Source organism: Hevea brasiliensis, chromosome 8 (assembly GCF_030052815.1).
Source record: "Hevea brasiliensis isolate MT/VB/25A 57/8 chromosome 8, ASM3005281v1, whole genome shotgun sequence".
In the NCBI taxonomy this organism is placed as follows: Eukaryota; Viridiplantae; Streptophyta; class Magnoliopsida; order Malpighiales; family Euphorbiaceae; genus Hevea; species Hevea brasiliensis.
Window position 1 is genome coordinate 26,573,404 of NC_079500.1, and position 22,578 is coordinate 26,595,981.

The window sequence follows — 22,578 nt, forward strand, 5'->3', positions numbered from 1 at the left end:
CCTTTATTTAGGGATGTAATCGAATCGAACCGAGCCAAGTTGAGCCAAGCTTTGGCTTATTCAACTCAGCTCACAAGAATATGTTTCAAGCTCGAGCTCAGCTTGAGCTCGATTTGAACTTTAATATTAAGACTCGAGCTCGACTCCTTTAAATTTTATTAAAATCAAGCTTGATTCAAATCAAACTTGATTCGAGCTCGACCCACTCTTAGCTTATTTAATATTTAAATGAGCCAAGCTCAAGCTAAGCTCGTTTAAATAATAAACAAGTCAAGCTCGAGCTCGGCTCATTTATAATTATAAACAAGCTCATTTTTAGATAAAAAAATTGCAAGTATTAAAAAAGTTATAAAGACTTAAAATTTTAATTCAATTAAAATCTCATTAAGACTAATTTCAAGTTTTAAACCACATTAAAACTCGGAGAGGGGTTCTCCTTTTATAATAAAGCCAATCCCTTTTATTTCACCAAAACTTCGATGTGGGACTAGGGACTTTTAATTCAGTATTTAAAATAATTATATATATCTTAAGCGTGATTAGTTTCTATTGAAAATTAACTGCAGTTCAATGGCAAAGGATGAAGTAACCAAAATCCCTTCCTAGGGATTGAATCCCACCTTTGGTAATTTTTTTTTTTTTTGCTTTTTTTTGTATTTTGCTTTTTTTTTTTTTTCATTTCCATCCTTTTTACTTATTTTTCCTGATCTCTTTTATAGTTTCTTAGTTTCTTTCCCTTTTATATTCTTTTAGTTTCTTTATTGAAGTACATGTCAACAAATTCTTGAGTTCTATTTTTATTCTTTTTTAATAAAATTTAACATATAATATAAATATGTAAATTATTTAAAATACTTTTAAGGTTTCATTATTATTATTATTATTATTATTATTATTATTATTATTATTATTATCATAACTTTAATATTAACTCTTATTAACTCAAATGCTAATTAGAACCTTTAATAATATGTATAACACTACAAGCACTTATAATATATCACTCTATGATTAAATCCTTTTATTTGATTTAAACTTTATAATTATATTACAATAATACAAAAGAAGTATATGTGTGTATGTGTATGCATGCATGTGCGTACTACATGTTTACTTTTTAAATATTACTCATAGTATTTATAGTCAATACACACTTAACACCTTGTATAATTTATTTCAGTATAGTTTAATTAGTTTTTAAGGACTATATAATTGAAAATTGTAATGTATATTATATAATACACTAATACAATTAATTAATTAATTATACATATATATATATATATATATATATATATATAGAGAGAGAGAGAGAGAGAGAGAGAGAGAGAGAGAGAGAGAGAGAATGTATAGGTTAATGTTTCCATTCTAAATTGGTTGGATGAACTGAGAGAAACTATTTATAGAGACAGAGACTGGGTGAGGGATAGTATAGAGTAATAATAATAGATACATAGGTTAGTTAGTATTAATAAAAAGAAATACGGGAGAAATTGTAGAAAAAGAGAGAGCGAGTAATAATAATGGTTAGATAATTTGTGTCAAACTTGAAGTTTAAACTTTTAAAATTTCAAAATTTAGAGAGAAAAAAGAAAAGAGTGAGAGAGAGATGAGTTCATATTTTTAAGTCATATAACTACCACCAAGCTATATAGCTTAATTTTCTAAATTTATTTCTCATATAAAAATTAACTTGAATTTTCATAAAAAATTAAATTTATATTAAAAAATATATTTTATAAATGCACTTTTTATTTTGATTATTACATAATTGTACATAATAATATAATATTTAATAATATATTATTTTATATTGAGAGCACATATTTAATATTTTTATTTTATTTTTATATATAAACTAATTTATTTTTTTATTAAAATACAAATAACTATATTTTATATATTGATTATATTATAATTTTAAATAATATAATATTTTTAGAACAATTATAAATAAAATAAATATATTTATAACATTATGAAATGTAATTATTAATATAAATATTTTTTTTTTTTGTAAACAAGCCAGCTCACGTTCTTATTTACAAGCCTATTCAATGAGCTCATTCATGAGCTTATTCAACGAGCTGACTCGTGAGCCTATTCAATGAGCTAACTTGCAAACTTGTAAATGAGCTGAATTAGAACTCGAGCTTGAGCCAAATACTGATGAACTCTAGCTTGGCTCGTTTATTAAACAAGCATAAAATTTGAGCTTGAGCTCGGCTCGTTTAAAACGAACTGAATCGAATCAAACTTTTATTGAGTCAAGCTTTGAGTAGCTCGTGAATAGCTTGGGTACATCCCTACCTTTATTGTTGGTTACTAAATGCATAATTGTAAGGCACAAAAGGTCTTCATAGTGATGGGAATTTTTTTTTTTTTTAAGAAAGTGATGGAAACTTCTTAGATACTTTCTCAATTTATCACAATTCAAACAATCATTATAGGTAATCTAGAATCGATACCTTATGCTCTGATGCAAAAACTTATAAGACAATTACCATAAGCTATCACAATTCATATTTATATTCCAATTGAATTGTAATGTTTCTAATTTTCAATTTATAAAGAAAGTTTTTTTACTAAAAATCTAGCAAAAAATTTTAACCTGATGTGAAACAAAAGATTCAACTAATCCTTATTATCACATTGTTACCTCACAAGTCAACATACCACAATTTGTGACTAAAACAATTCAAGCACATTCCAAGCAATTTCATAAAAAGTATCTAATTTCCATCATTTCTTAAGTTCATTCTTCCATTATACATCGGTATTTAAGTAGGCTTAGTATTTTCTCCTTCTTGAGGAGCTCTCAACCTATTAAAGTTGTTTGAGTGAGTGAGGTGATCACTCTTCATCTATCTAGTAGCATTAACTACCAGCATTTACTCTTCAATTTCCTAGCTTTCTTACTTTACTCCATCTCTTCACACATCTCTATCTTTTTACCTATTATGAACCTACCAAAAAACTCCCTCTCAGACATCATCAACACGATAGAATCCCTAAGATGTGAGGAACCTCCTTTGGAACTTTTTGCTACTTCAGAGGTAGGCAAAAAATTTACAAAAAATAAGGTCATTGGTAGAATCCTAACAACCAAGAAGTGCAACCCCTGGATTCTCAAAACCTCCTTCAAACATATGGAATATGCAGGAAGATTTCCAGGTCAACAGGGGTCCAATAGGAATCTTCATTTTCGTGTATAAAAGTGACAAAACTACTCTTCAGATTTTTGAGCAAGGACCATTACTTATAGATAACAATCTTATGATCCTTAAGAAATGGCCACCAAATAAAGCACTACAAGAGAGTGATTTTTCTATTAATGGATGTTGGATATAGGTCTATGGACTCCCCCTGAGCAATTGGAATTTAGAAGTACAAAAAGAATTTGTTCACTTTTTCAAGGGCTTATTATCATTGATGATACTAGGATAAATACAGAGGAGTGGCCCCCATGCTTTCATTTTAAAGTGTGGATCAATGTCAACAAGCCACTACTCATAGGGTTTTTCCATTGTAAGGAATAAAATATAAGAGAATTAGTGAAGTTCAGGTATGAGAAAATTCCCACTTTTTGTTTTAGATGTGGTTGTATAGGTCCTATTATTTGTTTATGTCTGAAACATGTTAATGCTCAAGTCCAAGGAAAGGAACCAAGAAAATCTCTGAAGTATGGGCCTTGGTTAATTGCAAAAATACCTAAACCTCCCCTTCCAGAGAAAGCTCAAACCTAAACATTAACCCTTGAACAGTACCTTGTTTCTAAGCCTCATTCCCTCTAGCTGACTTCTATTGCACAAACTTCTTAATCATAACCTTCTTCTTCTTAAGTGTGTCTTGCTAATGCTCTTTCCCTATTGCGGTCTTTAATACTGAGACCGTCTAAGGTCATTTATTGTGGAGATATGGTTGATTTAAGTATCAATAAACCCCATCACAACCTAACTCTAGCAACCATACCTAGCTTATGCCCAAGGGAAACACTTTCCTTGAAAAGCAATAGATCCATCCTGCTCCTCACTTAACCAAAATATAAACCCTGAGAAACCTTTATCTCCTTCTCATACTGAAGGTTTAAATATCTTCTCTAAGATAGAGAAAGCGAAGGTCATTAATGATGATGAGACGAGAGGAAAATTCAGTACAAGTGATCAAGCAGAGAGGATGTTGGGGTACTGTGCCACTAAAAGTGCTCTTAAGGAGAAGAAGCAAGCTTGCCAAGTGGGCCAGAAATGAGCTCTAAGGTATATCACTAACCCTTTTTCTATAACCCAACCAAAGCCCAACTTTTTGGGAGACTAGGGGAAAAAACTTTCCAATTAAATTTAACTCACTTTGTAGTTACAAAGCCCTTTTAGTGAAGACCCAAATATCATTGAACAAAGCCCTTTTGATTTTTTTAGTTCATTTAGCCTACAGTATCAAAAAACTAGAGACCGTTATGGGTGGACCAAATCCAGAAGAGATAGCTCACATCTTAGGGGTTGAAAATCTATTAAACCAACTGTTCATAGCATTAGAGACTCATAATCTTGAAACCCAGCCAAATGAACCTGATACTATAGGCATCTATAGACCCCTACTTTTGTGACCTTGTGGGGATGTGCATTGAGGTCGTGAGAAACTCGATAATGAAAAATTTATATGACTATAAGATATATTTAGAGGCATTAAAAATGAATAATCATATAAATGGTACGTTGCTTGGAGAAAACAATTTTGAAGAGTACAAAATGTTTAAATAAATTTAAATGAAATTTATTTTTTTGCTTAAATTTAATTTTAGAAATTTATTTTATTAAAAAAACCTAATTGGACCTCTAAGGCCAATAAGACCTAGTAAGGTATTTTGATTAAATAAATAAAGGCCCATAATTCTTTTTTATTTTTAAAGAAAAATAAAAATTAAATAGGAAGTTTTCCTCTTTAAGACTCCTTAAATCTTCTTATTTAGGGATTACATAAACTTTCTATATAATTTTGACCTTAATCTTATAAATACCTCATAGAAAAGAAGAAAAAGAGAGGGAAGGAGAGAATAACAAACAACACAAGAAAAAACTCTCACTCCATCTCTTTAATTCGTTATCCTCATCTCCTTTCTTTCTTCTTTTTGCTTTCTTCCTTTTTCTTCAAGAAACCTTCAAGATTTCTTTAAAGTATGTATTCTAAATTATAAATATTCAAGAAATATGCTACACATCTATTCTTTCATATTTATGTGCCTTTAAATGGTCTTATATGTTCATAACATTCATGTGTTTGTGATAAATTTGAGGGTGATAATAACTTTGCACATGTTCTTTTTCTGTCACTTCATTTTTAATTAATTTTCACGTACTTATGTTTCTGTGAAAATTGTATAAAAATTATATTTGCAATCTTCATGAAATTCTGATAATTTTAACCTCAAGAATCGTGAAAAATGCTGTTAAATTGAGTAAGTTATAACTGTCCAAAGTTAGGGTGTTTGCATATCGCGATTTGCAGCCGAATTTCAAGGCTTATATCTCCCTCAATTCTTCATCTTTTTCTATGATTCTTGGATCTAAAATTAAATTCAAAAATCTTTTATAACTTTTCCCATTGGTTTCATGAAAAACTATGTTGTAGTTTGAGAGATATTGCAGTTTTAAAAAAGTAGTGTAAATCTGTCATGATTAAAAGTTATGATTTTTGTAAGTTATTTGGTAATGATTTTGACCTGGTTATTAATCTTATGTTTTAATATGTTGTATTATCTTTCTTCTGTAAGTTTTCTGTAATTTTTATACCCATTTAGTTATTTTTAGAAATTTGAATACAAAGATACAGTAAATTTGTCAGATTTGGAAATTTCATTTTGCCTTTTTTTTTTGTGTTCAAGTTTTAAATTGTATCTTGATCTAATTTTAGTGATGTACATGATGTGATATGGTGTTATAAAGTGTTAGGATTATGTTAGAAAACCTTTGGCCATTAGATAGTCTTAACCAAATAGAAGTCTAAACCACTTAGCATAGTAGTATTAGATTTCAATGTAATTTGTTATTAGTTTATTTTGTATTATAAATAAAATTAGTAAGTAGCCTTAAGTTAAGTGCCAAAAAGGGTAAGTGCGTGGAGCTTACATGGAGCTCAACGAGAGTAAAACAAGGATAAACTTGCAATCTTGGTAGAGAAGACCTTTCTTTAAGATAACTTACCCTAATGGCTACTGTTGCAAGGGTTTTGTGGTCGTCGAACGAATTCTCACCGAAGTGGGAAAAGTGAGGAGTCGCCACTTTAATTTTGAGGGAAATTAAAGAAAACCATTTTGTAAAAATTAAAATCCACTTTGAAAATAGAGATTCTAGATTCGGGGTCCATATACAGGTGGAGAAGGTGTTAGGCACCCCACCTCATCCCTCAATGAGGGTAAGCAGATTTAATGTTGTGCTCTTTATAAATTGATAATTTAGGGGGTAGAATGACGATGTTAATCCTTTATGCGAATAAAAGGAATATTTGATATTTCACTATTTAAGGTTGCCCAAGAACATGATTACATGAGCTGATCCTTTAGTGAATAGGTTTTGTGTAATGGATTTTTGTTAGGTTAATTTGAATGCTGAAGTTGTGATATTTTAGTTTGAATTTAAGCTAAGAGAATTCGGGTAAGAACTCTCCCCCGATCTCTTAATATATTCTGTTAAAATTTTTAGCGAAAGATTTCGGGTAAGAACTCTCTCCCGATCTCCACATATTTTATTAAGATTTTGATCGAGAATCCGGGTAAGAACTCTCCTCCGATCTCTTTAATGTATTCTGTTAACATTTAAGCAGAGGATTTCGGGTAAGAACTCTCCCTCGATCTCCACATATTTATTAAGATTTTAGCCGAGAATTTAGGTAAGAACTCTCTCCCGATCTCTTAGTGTATTAGGAACTTAAGTTGAGAACTCGGGTAAGAACTCTCTCCCGATCTCTTAGTGTTAAGGGTTTAAGTTGAGAACTCGGGTAAGAACTCTCTCCCAATCTCTTAATGTATCCCGTTAAAGATTAGATTGAGTTCGGGTAAGAACTGTCCCCCGATCTCTTAATGTGTTGCGTTAAAAATTAGACTGAGTTTAGGTAAGAACTCTCCCCCGAACTCTTAATATGTTCACATTAAAATCTCGTTAAAGATTAGACTAAGTTCGGGTAAGAACTCTACCCCAATCTCTTAATGTGTTGTGTTAAAAATTAGACTGAGTTTGGGTAAGAACTCTACCCCGATCTCTTCATGTGTTGCATTAAAAATTAGACTAAGTTTGGGTAAGAACTCTCCCCTAAACTCTTAATGTGTTTACGTTAAAAATTAGACTGAGTTCGGGTAAGAACTCTCCCCCGAACTCTTAATGTGTTTATTAGAATGGCGTTTTGCAAGAACTTTGAACTAAGGATTTTGGTAGAGGGTCCTTCTTGACCCCTTTTATATGGGAATGAAGTACTGAAGGCGTAGGAAAACCCGTGTAAAGCTTTTCCTAACCTACTGGACCTTATACCTAGATAGTGGATGCAATACCGAACTTCTTGCCGATCTCTCGCATGATCGTTTTATCGGAACTCTTTGATTTGCGACATCTGATCTCTTTTTAGTTGCTCGCCCGGGATCCGAACTTCTTTTAATCCCCGATCTATTGTCTTATCGCCTGGGATCATTCTGAAGCCCAATATCATAACTTGTTTATTTGACCTATTTTTGTTTCCAACCTATCCGACCTTTGCTACACCTATCTTCCTTTATCATTTTTCATTTATTCAGACCAAAACTCTCATGTTAAAGTACCCCTGCCTATATATTTTTTTAGAGTATTTACGAGTCGTCGATGACTCGAACATTTATTTTTCAAAGGAATGAAAACTAAGAGATGATAAATGGAGTTTATGAATGAATAGAAAAAGAAGGCGCAGGAAATAACTTCGGGCCTAGATAACCTATTCTGAAACTTAATGTGACTGGATATAAAAGAAACTTTTAAAAGAAAATTGGATAAAACAAGCCAAGGATATTCAACAAAATAATAGTTTAGGCGCTTACCTGTGGAAAGTTAAGGAGACAGGCGAGCTGACTCCGGTATCCACAAATCTTGGAGAGGTGAAAGCTGAGGGCTGAAGGACTTGAGCTTACCTAAGATAATGAGAATAGGTCAGAACGAAGTTGACCTCGGAGGGTAATGCACTGATACTAGGGTGGTGGTCATGAAGCAGAATGAAAATGGTTTCATAGAGTAGTACACTGGCACTGAAAATGAAAATCTTAGGATTTAGAGCCCCTTTTAGTGAAATACTTCAGAAAACTGGTTTCTAAAGTTTCTCAATTCTTCAAAAGCTCAAAATGGCAAGACTGAATCAAAATCCAGAGTCTTTCCACGATAATCACCACCTTCTCTTTTTTTCCATCCATTCTACATTGCTGCATGCAGGTATTTATAGGGAACGTATGTCCAAAATGAAGGGTTAGGATCTCACCAGGGGGAGACGGAGGGCTCAGATTCAAAAGGACATAATCTGATGTCTGAGAATTAAAGAGAATCAAAATTGAGGGTCGGGATTCTGTTCAGAATATCCATCTTTTCTCTTCTTAATCTAATGGTCCAGGGTCCTGCCTTACGAAATAGATCCAAAGGCTAGGAATAAAAGGCACCGAATTTATCATCTGCTTTTGATCTAAGGGTTCCGATCCATCCTTACAATTATAATCAATGGTAGAGATCGAGATGTACAGGACTACTTTAACTACTTTGGCGTCTGGCAGCTAGGAGGGCATCCTTGCAAATGAGATTCGTGGTGAGGATCTGATCATGCCTACAAATGCTTTAACTAACTCGGATCTGACAATGAAGAGAGTTAATTGGAAGTTATTTAACCCTTCTGCGTTCTCTAATCTCTATAGGTCGTCTCCTGTTTCTTTTGATCTTCCCATTATGACCATCCCCTTTTAGGGTCATTATTTCGATCTCTATCTCTTGCATCAGGTCCCTTCTTATGTCCTGATGTCTCTCATTTCTGATCTTTCGAGATCGTCCAAATGATGTAATCTAATTTTTTGAGATCGCCCAACTGATGTAATTAGATCTTTTAGAAATGAAGTGAAATTTTTATTCGAATGTTTTTGTTTTGTTATTGCATTGGTTATTTTTTCGATTTCTGATAAGTGTACTCGATCTGATCCCTAGACGAATCACCATTTGCCGATCCGTGGGTTTGGAAATTTTTTCAATCCAGTGACCTTAATTGACTGATCTCATTTATCTAATTTTTTATTATGTTTCTGGAACCTTCTTGCTACGTGTCAAGGAGGTGGCCCGGTTCCGCTAACTGATGCGTTGCTTGGGACTTCATGAGCATTTAATGCTCAGATGGGTATAAATAGGGGAGAGGTAACTCATTTGTTTCCTTATGTCATTTTTAGAGCTTCCCCTAGCAATTTCAGCACTTCCTCTCACTTTCTAAAGTTTCTAGGCACCGATTCACACTTCAGTAAGGGTTTTGATCTTTTCTCGGTTAATTTTCCTTTTCATTTTCTGAAAATGAGAGGTACCGATGGTCAGAGAGCTGCTAGTCCTCCCTCTGTTCATATTTCGTGGACCTTGAAAGAAGGCGACACGATTAGACCAATCAAAGAAAGCACAACTATTATTCCAATTCCCAGTCTGGCTACTAGACCGAAGCGAGGAACGTCTTCGAGAAAGGAAAACCTGCCAGTTGATGAGTTGCCGTCAGTCTTAAGAGAAATCGATCTCCAATCCATAAGTCAAGAGTACAATCTGCGGATCGACTCTTTTGAGCTAATCCGATGCCATGGCGATCTTCGGGCCGATCACTTTTTTGAAGAAGGTGATCTCATCATAGTGTATGAGGAGCAGTTGAAGGACGGGCTTCGTTTTTCCCTGGATGGATTTTACAAGGCCGTTATAAAGTTCCACCATGTCTCGGTAGCTCAAGTGCATCCGAACTCCTAGCGAACTTTAGTAGCCTTTAGAGGCCTTTGCCAAGCCAAGAGACTGGAGCCCATGGCTAAGGTCTTTGCCGAGCTGCATAGACTTTCCCGAAGAAAGGACGACGAATTCTGGTTCTTTCAAGCAAAGTCGAACTGCAGGCTTTTCACCGATCTCCCTTCTTCGCTTAAGAACTGGAAGGATTTGTTTTTCATCCTTAGGAGCAAGGATCGAGACGGTTTTGAGGGGATCCCACATAATTGGAACTATTTGGTCCCTTAACTCCCTAAGAAGCTTGCTTTAAATAAAGACGAAGATGCCATGGTGAAGGAATTAAAAACTCAGGTGGCTGCCCATAAATATTCATGCTTAAATGCGGTGATGGCCGAACTAAAATGGTGGATGATGCGGCTGATCTCTATCGAAGATTACGAGCTTCAGCTTTCTGACCTCGGTCCTGCTACCGGTATAATCCCGATCTCTAATCTCTCAACCTTAGCTAACTCACTGACTTCTTCTTTGTGCAGGTATGGCGGGTGGTGACACTTCCAAAGAGAGCTGCAAGCAAAAGAGGGAGGTCTCTCGAAAGGTTCGAGCGATGAAGGAGGCTACTGCCACCGCTGCTCAGAACCCTTGCCAAGACTTGGTAGAAGTACCGAGCTCTCCTCCTCGACCTTAGGAGCAGTCGGTCTCAGAAGCAAAGGTCGTTGTCTGTCCTCCTCATTAGATCGAATGTCCGCCTCCTCCGATCTCTTCCAATGTTGAAGGGATTCTTCTGGTCCTACTGTTAAAATGCTCTCCCAAGGGGCTTAACTCCTTATCCAGTCACTAGAAAGGAACTATTCCACCCGAGGAAATCCCAGTCTAGCCAAGGTCATAGGCGCTTCCATCTGCTTTCAAGAAGATCGAAACAGATTGGCAGAGGAGAGCATTGATGACATTTTAATTCAAACAATGAGTTTGGGCTTGGAGGCTATTGCCAATCAACACGTGATCATAGAAAAAGCCCACGCCTTAAGGAGGGAGATTCTTAAGGTGGTCCAAGATGCCTTAGCTGCAAAAGCTCAGCTCTCCACTGCTAATGATTACATCGTTAAGCTGGAAGATTGGGCGAAACATTACGAAGAGAGGATAGCTGAGGTGGAGCGGGAACTTGAAGTCTCCCAAGCTGGTTGATTTGCCGATCTCACTCATTTTTTTGAAGAACTTCGGGCGAAGGAGGAGGAGACAATTACAAAAGAGGCTGGGGCATATGTGAAGCCCATAACGACCTCCTATCCGAGCTGAAGAAGCATTATCCTGAGGAGGATTTCTCCTGAATGAATCAGCTCATCTCAGCGGTCGAAGAGGAGAGTGATGAGGAACCTGAGGGTGAGGAGAGAGAGAGAGAGATGTATCTGGGGAGCAGGGCGGAGTAGAACCCTCTTGCTAATTGACTTGTATATATTTTATTTTAAAATGAATTGAAGTCCTTTATATTCAATTCCTTGATGAAATCGAAAAGCACCCAAACCAAATTGTCTGAGTACTTAATTGGTTGAATGTTGTTGAACATTAAACCTGAGATCGACTATTGACCAAAAGATAAGAGATCGGAAAAACATTACACGCGAATATGAGATCGGACTGAGTCATGACCAAATACTGGATGAAACTTTAGAATATTAGATTTGCAAAGATTTGACACTGACTCGAACTTTTAAGATCGGAACCATTATTAAACAAGATAGAAACCTTAACTTCATTTTGAGGAATATTTGGGGAATTCAAGCGAGAAGCCCGATCACAACATTAGTAAAATGAAATTCTGCGACATTTGTACGTAGAGAGATCGGAGAACAACAGTAGGCAAGATTGGATGGTCCGGAGACCCAATGTTTGACTTGAACTCATATGATAAAGACCAAGAGATCGAAAAGCAATCTAACTTGAACGTGAGATCGATTTGTTCCAGGGACGAGCAATCGGTAAGTTCGGAAAAGCTACCTGTGATTGTTACATCGGTCGAGAACGGATAATAAAGTTTCGATTTTAAAAGACCCTTGCCTTCGAAGGTCAGCCAAAATATGGTGTCTACAGCTACTGTAATAATTAAAAGGTAAGTATCCCTTAAATTTTCTTAAAATAACAATTTTGTCTGTAATATGTAGTAATAAGAGGATTTACTTAGTAAAAAATAAAATTAATTTTATTTGTATCGTTAACCCGCTTGTGTATGAAATTTAATTATATAAATATTAGGTAAATTAAAATTAAATTTTTTTTGCATACAAAACTAACTTTGGCATTTAAATTAAATGTAATTACATACTTGGTAAATTGTAAAATAAATTAGCATATTAGTAGAGGTGAGCACTATTCGGTTTAAACTGAATAAACTGAACTGAACCATTTTAATTTGGTAATTCGATTCAGTTTTTAAGATAATTTAGTTTGTTTTGGTTTTGTATTTTAAGAGTTTTGGTTATTTCGGTTCGGTTCAGTTTTAAAGAGAAAAATAATTAGTTGAACCAAACAGAACCGAATTACTTTATTAAATTTTAAATTAATTTATTTTTATAGGAAATTTATGAATTATATGTAATTATATATATATAAATTGTTTAATTTCATTTATTAATGGTTATTAGGTTCAAACCAAGGTCAAAATCAGACCAAATAACTTAAAAATCAAGTCTAAATTAAAAAAATCTATCCAAACTCAAAATCGATCAGTTCAAACCGAATCGAATCGAAATAGAGCGGTTCAGTTCAGTTCAATTTTTCATTATTTTAGTTCGGTTTGGTTTCTAAAATACAGTAATTCGATTATGTGACACCCCTTACCCGTCTACAGTATAGCTGAGCAAGATATGTCACACAGTGTACCGGAACACCCTATTTAATTCAATCATTTTTATTATTCCTAATTTATTTTTTTTCATAGTTATGAAGTACAATTTGTGAAATATAATTCATTTAAGTCATTTATTGAAATTATAATTTATTTGAGGTTCCGCAAATTTTATAGAAAATACGGCAGAGTTTTGGCTAAAAATAGATAAAACTGTTCTTCAGAACCTGTGAAAAGCACTTTCAAAATTTTCTATCATTCCCAAACTTCATTTCATCAACAATGTCTCAATATTTTTCAACAATATTTCCATTTCTCATTCATTCATTTCACATAATATTCATATACAAGTCATAAATAAATACTTAATGTTCCATTCATAAACACAATTTTCACTATTTACATTAATATCAAAATACATTACATAAGTCTTAATTATACATGAGAAAATAAAAGTTTGATTACATAATACCAAAATGAAACCTAGTGTCCTACCAATGCACTGAAGACGATGAGGTGACATGGATACTATGCAGAGCTGCAGGTGTTCTCACTCAGTCTGTGGTCTACTGCGCTCTCGGTTGGTCTCTCCAGAACCTACGCGTGACAAAAAGCAATGCGCTAAGCAATAATGCTTAAAAGCAACGCACTAAGCAATAATGCTTAGTGGTGCCAATAATAAAATAAAAAGAAATAACAGAAAATAAATATGCAGTGCATGTTCTGATGTCTTATGCAAATAATTTTTCGATCATTATTGGTAATCTTATTTATTTTGTATTTGTTATATTCATAATTTCATTAAATTTATCCACTTCCATTTTTAGTTACCCAAGTAACCTATAATGGATGACTGGACTGGATAAACAGGTAAACTGGCACTGGGTATCAAGTACCTTGGGCCGTCACACCATCGGTCACATATGTATCTCCCAGTGTGCAACAGAACTGCTAATGAGCTGTAATAAATATTAGGCACAAGGCCAAGTACCAACACAATGTCAGAATGGCTAAAAGCCATAAAATCACAGAATGGTATAATGCCATGTGCAGTATTGCTAACTGAACCCTATTGGAATGTCAACCTATCCAAACCAATCTTGCTAGGTGTACTAGGGCATGTTACACTTTTAAATTGTACAATTCTTGAAATTTAAGTTTAGGTGTTACTATTCATTTCATTAGTCAACTAAAATATTCACTTTTGCATAGATAATAGGTACATTGGTTCTAATACTCCCAACATACCACATTTTACATTCTAAAATTGTTGGTATTGGTTACCAATACCATTTCTAAGCTTAGTGCTAGTTGTTCAAAATTTTCAGATTTCAAGCCTTGTGTTTACTATTCCATTGGTCATTTTTACAGTAGGAATTTGGCAAAATTGTCTTCATGAAAGTTGTTCCTTATTTTGTATTACATTTCCTTTTTTTAATCATTCCATTTGAAGTTTTGTAACTCAAGTTATGGCCTAAACACCATAACTGGCCGGATTGGACAGAATCCAAAATTCTGGGCAAAACTGGTTTTGCCAGATTTGGTAACCTAAGTTTGGTTGGCAATTTGACTAGGTTATGGTCAAAATTTGGAGTTATGTTCTACATGAAAGTTGTAGGTCTATGTCTCAGGTTTCTACTGGTAAAATTTCAGGTCAATTAGACCTTTCTACACTGAGTTATGACCAAATGAATAAACACTATTCATTTGGTCATTTTGCCCAGGTAGAATGCAGGTCACCCAGATTAGGGCAATTTTTAGGTAAACTTGGTTTGTTTTTTTGGGCAGGGTTTCTATACCAAAGTTGTGCCATTATGTGTCTAGTTTCATGTCCAATTTGCCTTACACCAATTGAACCTCTACAACTCCATTTATAACTGCCCAAACCTGCTGGACTCATGCTCAGTCCTGCAGGTCAGCCAAGGCAGCTCATCCACACTCAATTGCTAAGCCTCAACTCACTTCATTTCCTCATCATACATAGCCAAAGGGTCACTAGTTGACCATTTAAACTTTCATTCACTAACACATGAGCAAAACCCTAGGTTTTTCCCAAACCCTAACTCCATCAACTTCAATTCTTCTTATACATGCAATCAATGAATTAAGACATCTAACTCATGTTCAATGGCAGCAATGGACCACTATAAATTAACCTAATCAATGAAATCCTAACATACTCTAATGCTGCCAAAATTTTGAAGAGTGCATACTTATAGTTTTCTTTCCAATTCCTTGCAATTTCTAAGCTCAATCAAGTCCTTAAACATATATTGAAAGAAAGGAATAGAGATTGGTCACTAACCTTGTAAGCAGAATTTTTCCACTCAAAATTCCTTACTTTCTTTGGCTTTCTTGGCAGCCAAACACCTTCCTAAGAGGTAAGGACAATTTTTAATAAAGAGAACTTAGGGTTTAGTGGTGAGAATTCAAGGTTTGGAAGAGAGAAAATGAAAGGAATTTTAATGGAGGAAGAAATGGGTCACGGTTGGAAATGGGAAGAAGAAGAAATCAGTTTTTTTTCTTTCATTTTCTGCCCATTTTATTCATTTTAAATGGGTTAAGGACATGTGTCACAATGTGATTGGTCATTGGGGTTTTAATGACATCATAATGATGCCAAAATTCTCATTTATTCCATTTTCTTTTCTTTTTCTTTTCTACTCATTTTCAATTCAATTTTTAGCAATATTTATTCACATTTTATGTTATAATAATTATTTACTTAACTGGACAAGTCAGCCAAAAATCACCTCTGAAGGCGAAATGACCAAAATGCCCTCCGTTTGGCTTAATATACCAAAATTGTCTGTACCAATTGAAAAATTTTTTTAAGCATTTTCTTGGCATTCTAATGCCATAGGAACCTCAATGACCCTTCTCTGGAGTTCCAAAAATTATTTTATGAATTTTACCTTGTGTCTAGGGCTCCTAGTTGTGAGAACCGCAACTTCCCACTAGGTTATCCATCGCTAGGGCACCGGCTCATTTAACTTGGTTTTATTTTATTTCTAAAATTTTTTCTAAATTTTTCTTATTAATATTTGAGTTAATTATGGTTCCTCACTTTAGTTTAAGTATTCTTCTAGATGTTCTAGCTATCCAAACTGATACCAGTCACCGGAACAGTAGAATGCATAGAGTTACTACAGGGAGGGTGTTACAGATTAATTTGGTTTTGATAATTTGGTTCGATTCGTTTTTGTTTGAGCCAAATACTTAGCCTTGCGTATTAGAAACAATTTTTTCAGAATGTAATTGTTTGAGCCTTTATGTGTTTATTAGAATAAATGACACATATACATAATTTATTTAGCTTAATTATCTTTAGAGTAACTTGATAAATAAATAAAATAAGTTAATTAAAAAGTTAAGGTTGTTTGCAAATTGAATTTATTTGTAAATTAGCTTGTCAATAATAAATTAATTTAGTTATTTAGTAAATTTTACTTAATTTAATTTAGCAACCCCATAGATAGGGAGTATTTGTACGTGAAAATTATTTGTAAACAATAACCCCTTGTTTGGATTACTTACATGTGTAGGTTTAGAAATTACATTTTTAAGTAAGAAGTTTGATAAAGGAATAATAAATAAGGCTTTTAGAAACATTAGTGGAGGATTGGCACTCAACATAAAGAGGTTAGACCAAGCGTAATAGGTGCCTAACACCTTCCCCTTATGTACCCACTATTCCAAACTTAGATATTGGGCTATAGTGATGACAGTTGTGGAACCTCTGCAAGGAGTAAGTTGCCATCCATGACCCTATCGGAAAATTAAATGCATCAATCAAGTCCCTTCGGAAATTGATACCTTAATCAGATGTCCCTTGGGAAAAATAATGAATATATCCCAGTTATTACCAAGGTGGCAGCTTTTGTCTATTTATGCCTTTGAGGCATAAATTTGATACTGTTAGGGGAAGATGGTACTTACCAGTGGACTCGATTCTAGTAAAATTATATAAATTGCATGTCTAGGAAATATTATCTAAGGAGGTGGTACTTAAGTGAGACTAATGTGATTCCACCATCTTTTTTGGGCATTACCTGGTGTACTTTATGCAATCCTAGTAGACGATCTTTCACCTTACGCCACATGACCCCACTACAGTATCCATCCCTATATCTTTGATATAATTTTTTTTATCATAGTGCTAAAAATCAAGCAATCAAATATGGAAGGAACTAGAAACCGTTAGTGAGAGAATAATCATAGGGAAGGTAGTGAAGAATGTTCGATCCCACTAGAAAATATGAATTAGTCTTCTTAGGAGGAAAATGAAATAAACTAAGTAGAAGTTTCCCCTATCAACACCTCAACTGAGGCCTCGGTGGCTACCCAAAAGCCACCATAGTAGCCATGATGTCCATAGCTTTGAAATTGCCAAGGGTTTGGGCAAACCCTAGGTAGTTTGAGCTCTTTGGGAGGCAAATATCGCCCCTCTAGTATTTTTTTGATGGAAACAAAAAATAGAAGAAGGTTTTTAGAGAATGAAAGGACAAGGATGGGTTTTGATCATAGCTAGTATATGGATCCTAATGGGCAGTTAGAGGACCTTGCATTTTGGTGGGTAGAAGGATTGGAAATTACTATTTTTTGGGGGTGGAAATTTTATATTGACTTTGCTGTGAAGATAAAGGAAACTAATGTGGGTTGGCATGCACTATTTGTCTATGGTAGCCTAGACAAAGAAGATCGTAATTGGGATTGAGAGAAAATTTAGTCTTTAAAGGCTGTACATCTAGAACTATGGATTTGTATTGGAGACATGAATGCCATTCTCTCTCAAGATGACAAAATTGAAGGTAACTAGGTATAGGCATCTTATGTGAAGAATTTCTAGAATTTTATTGATGATTGTGAGTTGATGGAACTAGAATTTAAAGGGCCAAGATTTATGTGGTTTAATGAGCAATTTGGTGATGCAGCTATTCGAGAATATCTAGACAAAACACTAGTTTTTATAGAATGGAGGGAAATCTTTCTATAGGCTATGGTTTACCTTGAAAATCTCCTAGGATCTAATCTGCTCCAAAGATATGCTTCCTCTTTTGGTTTAAGAATAAATGGCTCCATTATTAGGATTTTCATTTAATGGTTTCTGAAGCATGGAATGTCAGCAATAGGGGATCCCCCATGTTTAAATGTATGTAGAAGCTTAAAATTTGTAGAGCGAAGTTAAGTTGCTAGAATAAAGACCATTTCCAAGGGAATAAAGCTAATTATATAGTCCTCAACATCAGTTAGAGAACTTGTATGCCAATCTTCACATTGGTAGGAAAGAGGATGAAAGGGCAAGTCTAACCTAAATTTAGGAATTATCGAAGAGGGATGAAGATCATTAGAGACAATAATCAAGCGTGAATTCACTTCAGTTTGGTGATCATAATACTAGATTTTTCCAACTTCCTACATTACAGAGAAAAGGACGCAACTCAATTACCAAAATTCAAAACCAACAAAGAACATGGTTAGAGAATGAGTTAGATATTGTCAAGGAACTTTTATCTTTTTTCAAGAAAGTTTATCAAAGAGCACTAACTACCAACTCTAATAAAGTTGTTACCCTCCTATCACGCCTAGTAATTCAACACATCAATGATCATCTTCTAGCTTTACTAATTGATCAAGAAGTTAAATGTGCTATATGACTTGGGAGGTTTAAAAGCCCCAGGGCTAAATGGTTTCTCAAGTTCATTTTATCAAAATAGTTAGGACATTATTGAATCTACTATATGTATTATTGTAAAAGTTTTTTTGTTGATGGTTTCTTGTCTAGGGAGATGAATAGAACTAATGTAGTTCTTATTTCTAAATGTAAAATTACCATCTATGTTAATCAATATAGGCCCATAAGCTTGTGTAATTTCATCTATAAGTTGGTGTCAAAAATTATCGTTTCTAGATTAAAACCTTAGATGGATAAGCTTATTTCTCATGGCAAAGTTACTTTTATTCCTAATAGAGCAATCCAAGGCAACATTATAGTTGCCCATCAAGTGTTTCACCATTTTAAGACTTCAAGTCTAGCATGCTACTATCATAATAAAATTAGATCTACATAAGGCCTATGAATAAGTAGACTAGGAATTTCTTTGCAAAGCTTTACTTCAATTTGGGTTTGATAACTAGTGGGTTCACTTCGTAAATGCAATATATAACCACAATTTCATATTAAATTATCATTAATAGGTGTCCCTCCTAATCCTTTAACCCTTTTAGAGGGCTTTAGCAAAGAGATCCCCTCTCTCCTTATCTCTTCTTATTTGTTGCTTAGGCTTTATCTTGCCTTCGTAAAAAGGAGAATCAAGAAGGAAAATTTCAAGTATAAAGCTTACTAGAAGAATCCCAACAATAACCAATGTTCTCTTCGCCGATGATACTCTGATATTTGGAAAAGCAACCAAAAGAGAAGCATCATTCATTAATGATCTCTTGTATAGATATTCTTTAGGTAATAGTCAAAGAATCAACCTTAATAAGTCTTGTGTCCATTTCAGTAGAAGAATCCCAGTAAGCTCAAAAAGGGAGATTCTTTCTTGCCTGGGAATGAGCAAAATGGATCCTCTTGACAAATACCTTGGACTTCCATCAATATGGTGTAGATCAAAGTCCTAATCACTCCAATTTGTGAAGAATAGAATTAACTGCATGACACAATCATGGAAACAAAAGTTGTTATCTCAAAATTGACGAGAAGTCCTCATGAAATCAGTGTTAAATGTTATTCTTGCTTATTCTATGGTGCTTTACAAATATCTAAAGAGTTTTTATGCCTAATTAAACAGTTTGATTTTAAGCTTTTAGTGGGGAAGAAAAGACAAAGAGAATAAACTCTGTTGGATTGGATGGAAGAATGAATCTTGTCCTGAATACATGGGAGGTATGGGCTTTAGAGATTTTGAGTTCTTTAATTTTTCTTGTCTTGCAAAATAATGTTGGTGTCTTATTACCAATCCTAACTCTCTTTAGGCTTGAATCATCAAGGGACTTTGTGTCCCTAATTTCTCCTTATGGTAATCGAAAAAATCATATAAAGGGTCTTGGTTGTGGAATAGCCTTTTGGCAAGTAAGGACGTGTTAGGATGGTGCTTCCAAATCAATATTGGGGATGGTTGTTCTATGCTAATATGGGAGGACCCCTGGACCCCAACTTTGCCAAGTTTTAGAGTTTCCCATCCCATTTATTTAGACAAAAAATTTTTAGACCTATTATCTCTATCCCAATAGCTCTTAGAGGATATGAAGACTCTTTGTTCTGGCACTTTCAGCATAATGGTCGGTATACAATAAGATTAGGATATAAGCTTTTGGCTAAAGAAAGCTTTAAAATATAAGAAAACAAGCCAAAGCATTTTTTTTCTTGACTCCAACTCCAGTTTGGAAACAAATTTGTAAGTTAGATATTCCTCCAAAGATTAAAGTCTTTATTTAGAAAGCTTTACATAATGCTCTTCTAGTTCAAGTTTGTCACACCTTACCCCTCTGTAAGGCATAACATGATCCCGTAGAATACCTAATGAGCTACCGCACTTCACCTACCGATAACTCATTAAGTACCCTACAAGGGATTTTAAAACAATTTTCTTACTTTTATAAGTGGTGAGCATTTTCTAATAAGTATTAAAATCATTTATTCAAAATTTAAAACTAGTTAAAATTTTTGGCCCATTTTATTTTTTCGTAAATTTTATAAAAATTTCGGCAGAGTGCCGTCTGTATTTTGAGAAAACAGTTCCTCAAATACCTGTAAAAAGCACTTCCAATTATTTATTTCAACCACTTTTTCAAATTCACAATCGATTCCAATCAATTTCTCAAGTTTCAAAATTCAACAATCCTCATTTCTCAATTTCCAAAATTTCAGTAATCATTAAGATACTGTCAATCAATTTCATTCATTCATATTTCATTAAAGATAAACAATTTATATATACATCATACTAAAAATTTACATTAGGAAAATCCAAACTAAAATTTATTACAAACTTTATACAAGCTGCTCAAGACCAATTTTACATGTCCATATATTTACGTGTATTACATACATCAAAATAAATATTTACAGTCAGGGTATAAATTATACCCGATAACTTCAAGTAGGTAGGTCCTCAATCCTCAGCAGCTCAGTTTTCTGCTCCTTTAGTCTCTATATCTGTGACAGCAATAACAGCCATCGGTGAGTACTAGGACTCAGTGGTGCACAACATACTAAAATATATTTTTTTATGTAGAATTTAAATCACATTTATTCAAAAATTGGACTGAACATGAGAAATAATTACAAAACATGAATTATGAGATTTTAATCTAAATAATTTCATTTCGAAGTATCAAAACACATTTTATAAAACCCACAGTTATATCATGCCATTCGAAACAAATATAATCTTAATAGCCAGAGGCTAAGGAGAAGTCACATCGCAAGGCTAGCTAGCTCAAATATATGGGAACCCATTCTTTTTCTTTTTCTATTGGCACACACCTCAATACTTCAGCCAGAGAAGGAATCAAAATTTGAAATTGATTACCCCCACTAGTCATGCTAGTGAGGTGTTCAAATATATGATCATGACACTGTGGTTTCAAAACTTATCTTAATAATTTACTAAACATTGCCATTTCAAATATACACAAATAACTTTCAATAATTTAAAACAAAAACATCATAAATACTTCATCATAGTACTGTCACAATTCAATATTTCAAATTATTTAAAACAATATGCAGAAGATAATTTACCGAAATTATACGTTGTGCACAAACCTTAAGCGAGTCGCCTCTTGGCCCTGACTCGATTCCTCGGGTTCTTTCCCGGTGTTTTTTTCCACTGAAACACACAGTTTCACAGTGTTTTAGTATCATAACTTAGCATAAATCCAAAAATAAATTTAAATTCACTTTTACCTTGCTTTAATGTGCTAAACTTGACGTTCTTTAAATTTTGTGTTTCGGGGTTACTATTCACTATACTATTCAAGTCAATTTGTTGACTTCCTAAGGCTTAATAGTTATGGGAATTCCAACTTCACCCACATACCACATTTTGGTCACTAAATTTGTTAGTTTTGGTTGTTTACTCAAATTCTAAGTCTTTTAGGCAAATTTGCAAATTTTCAGTTTTGGTGTCTTAAGTTGCACTGTTCCATTGGTCATTTTTCTGTTAGAATTTGGCAAACCTTTCTTCATAGAAAATGTTCCCTATTGTCTTAACTTTATTCTTCTTTTTGAATCACTCTAATTGGAATTTTTTAGCTCAAGTTATAGCCATTTGAACCATGGCTGCCGGATTGGACTTAACCCAGATTTCTGTGTAAATTCTGGTTCTGGCAGTTTTAGGTAACCAACTTTGGGTGGCCAAATGGCTTGGTTAATGGCATAATTTGGGTTTGTGTTCTTCATGAAAGTTTTAGGTCTATACCTCAACTGTGCACTGGTAAAATTTCAGGTCATTTAGACCTACCTAGCCCAAGTTATGGCCAAATGAACAAACACTGTTCATTTGGTCAGTTTGTACAGGTCAGACTGAGAATTTCCAGATTTGGTCAATTTTTTCACTAGGTTTTGGTCACTTTTTGGACATGGTTCCTAATGAAAATTGTGTCATTTTGAATCTATTTTCATTCCCAATTGGTTTTATACCAATTGGACTTGTAAATTTTCAGTTTTGGTCCCTCAAAGGGACCTTGGTCCTGCTGCCTGCAGCATGACCACATTCAATCCGAATTTAATCTCAATTCCAACACTTCAAACACACTTCATTTGGTCACAAATGACCATTTCTC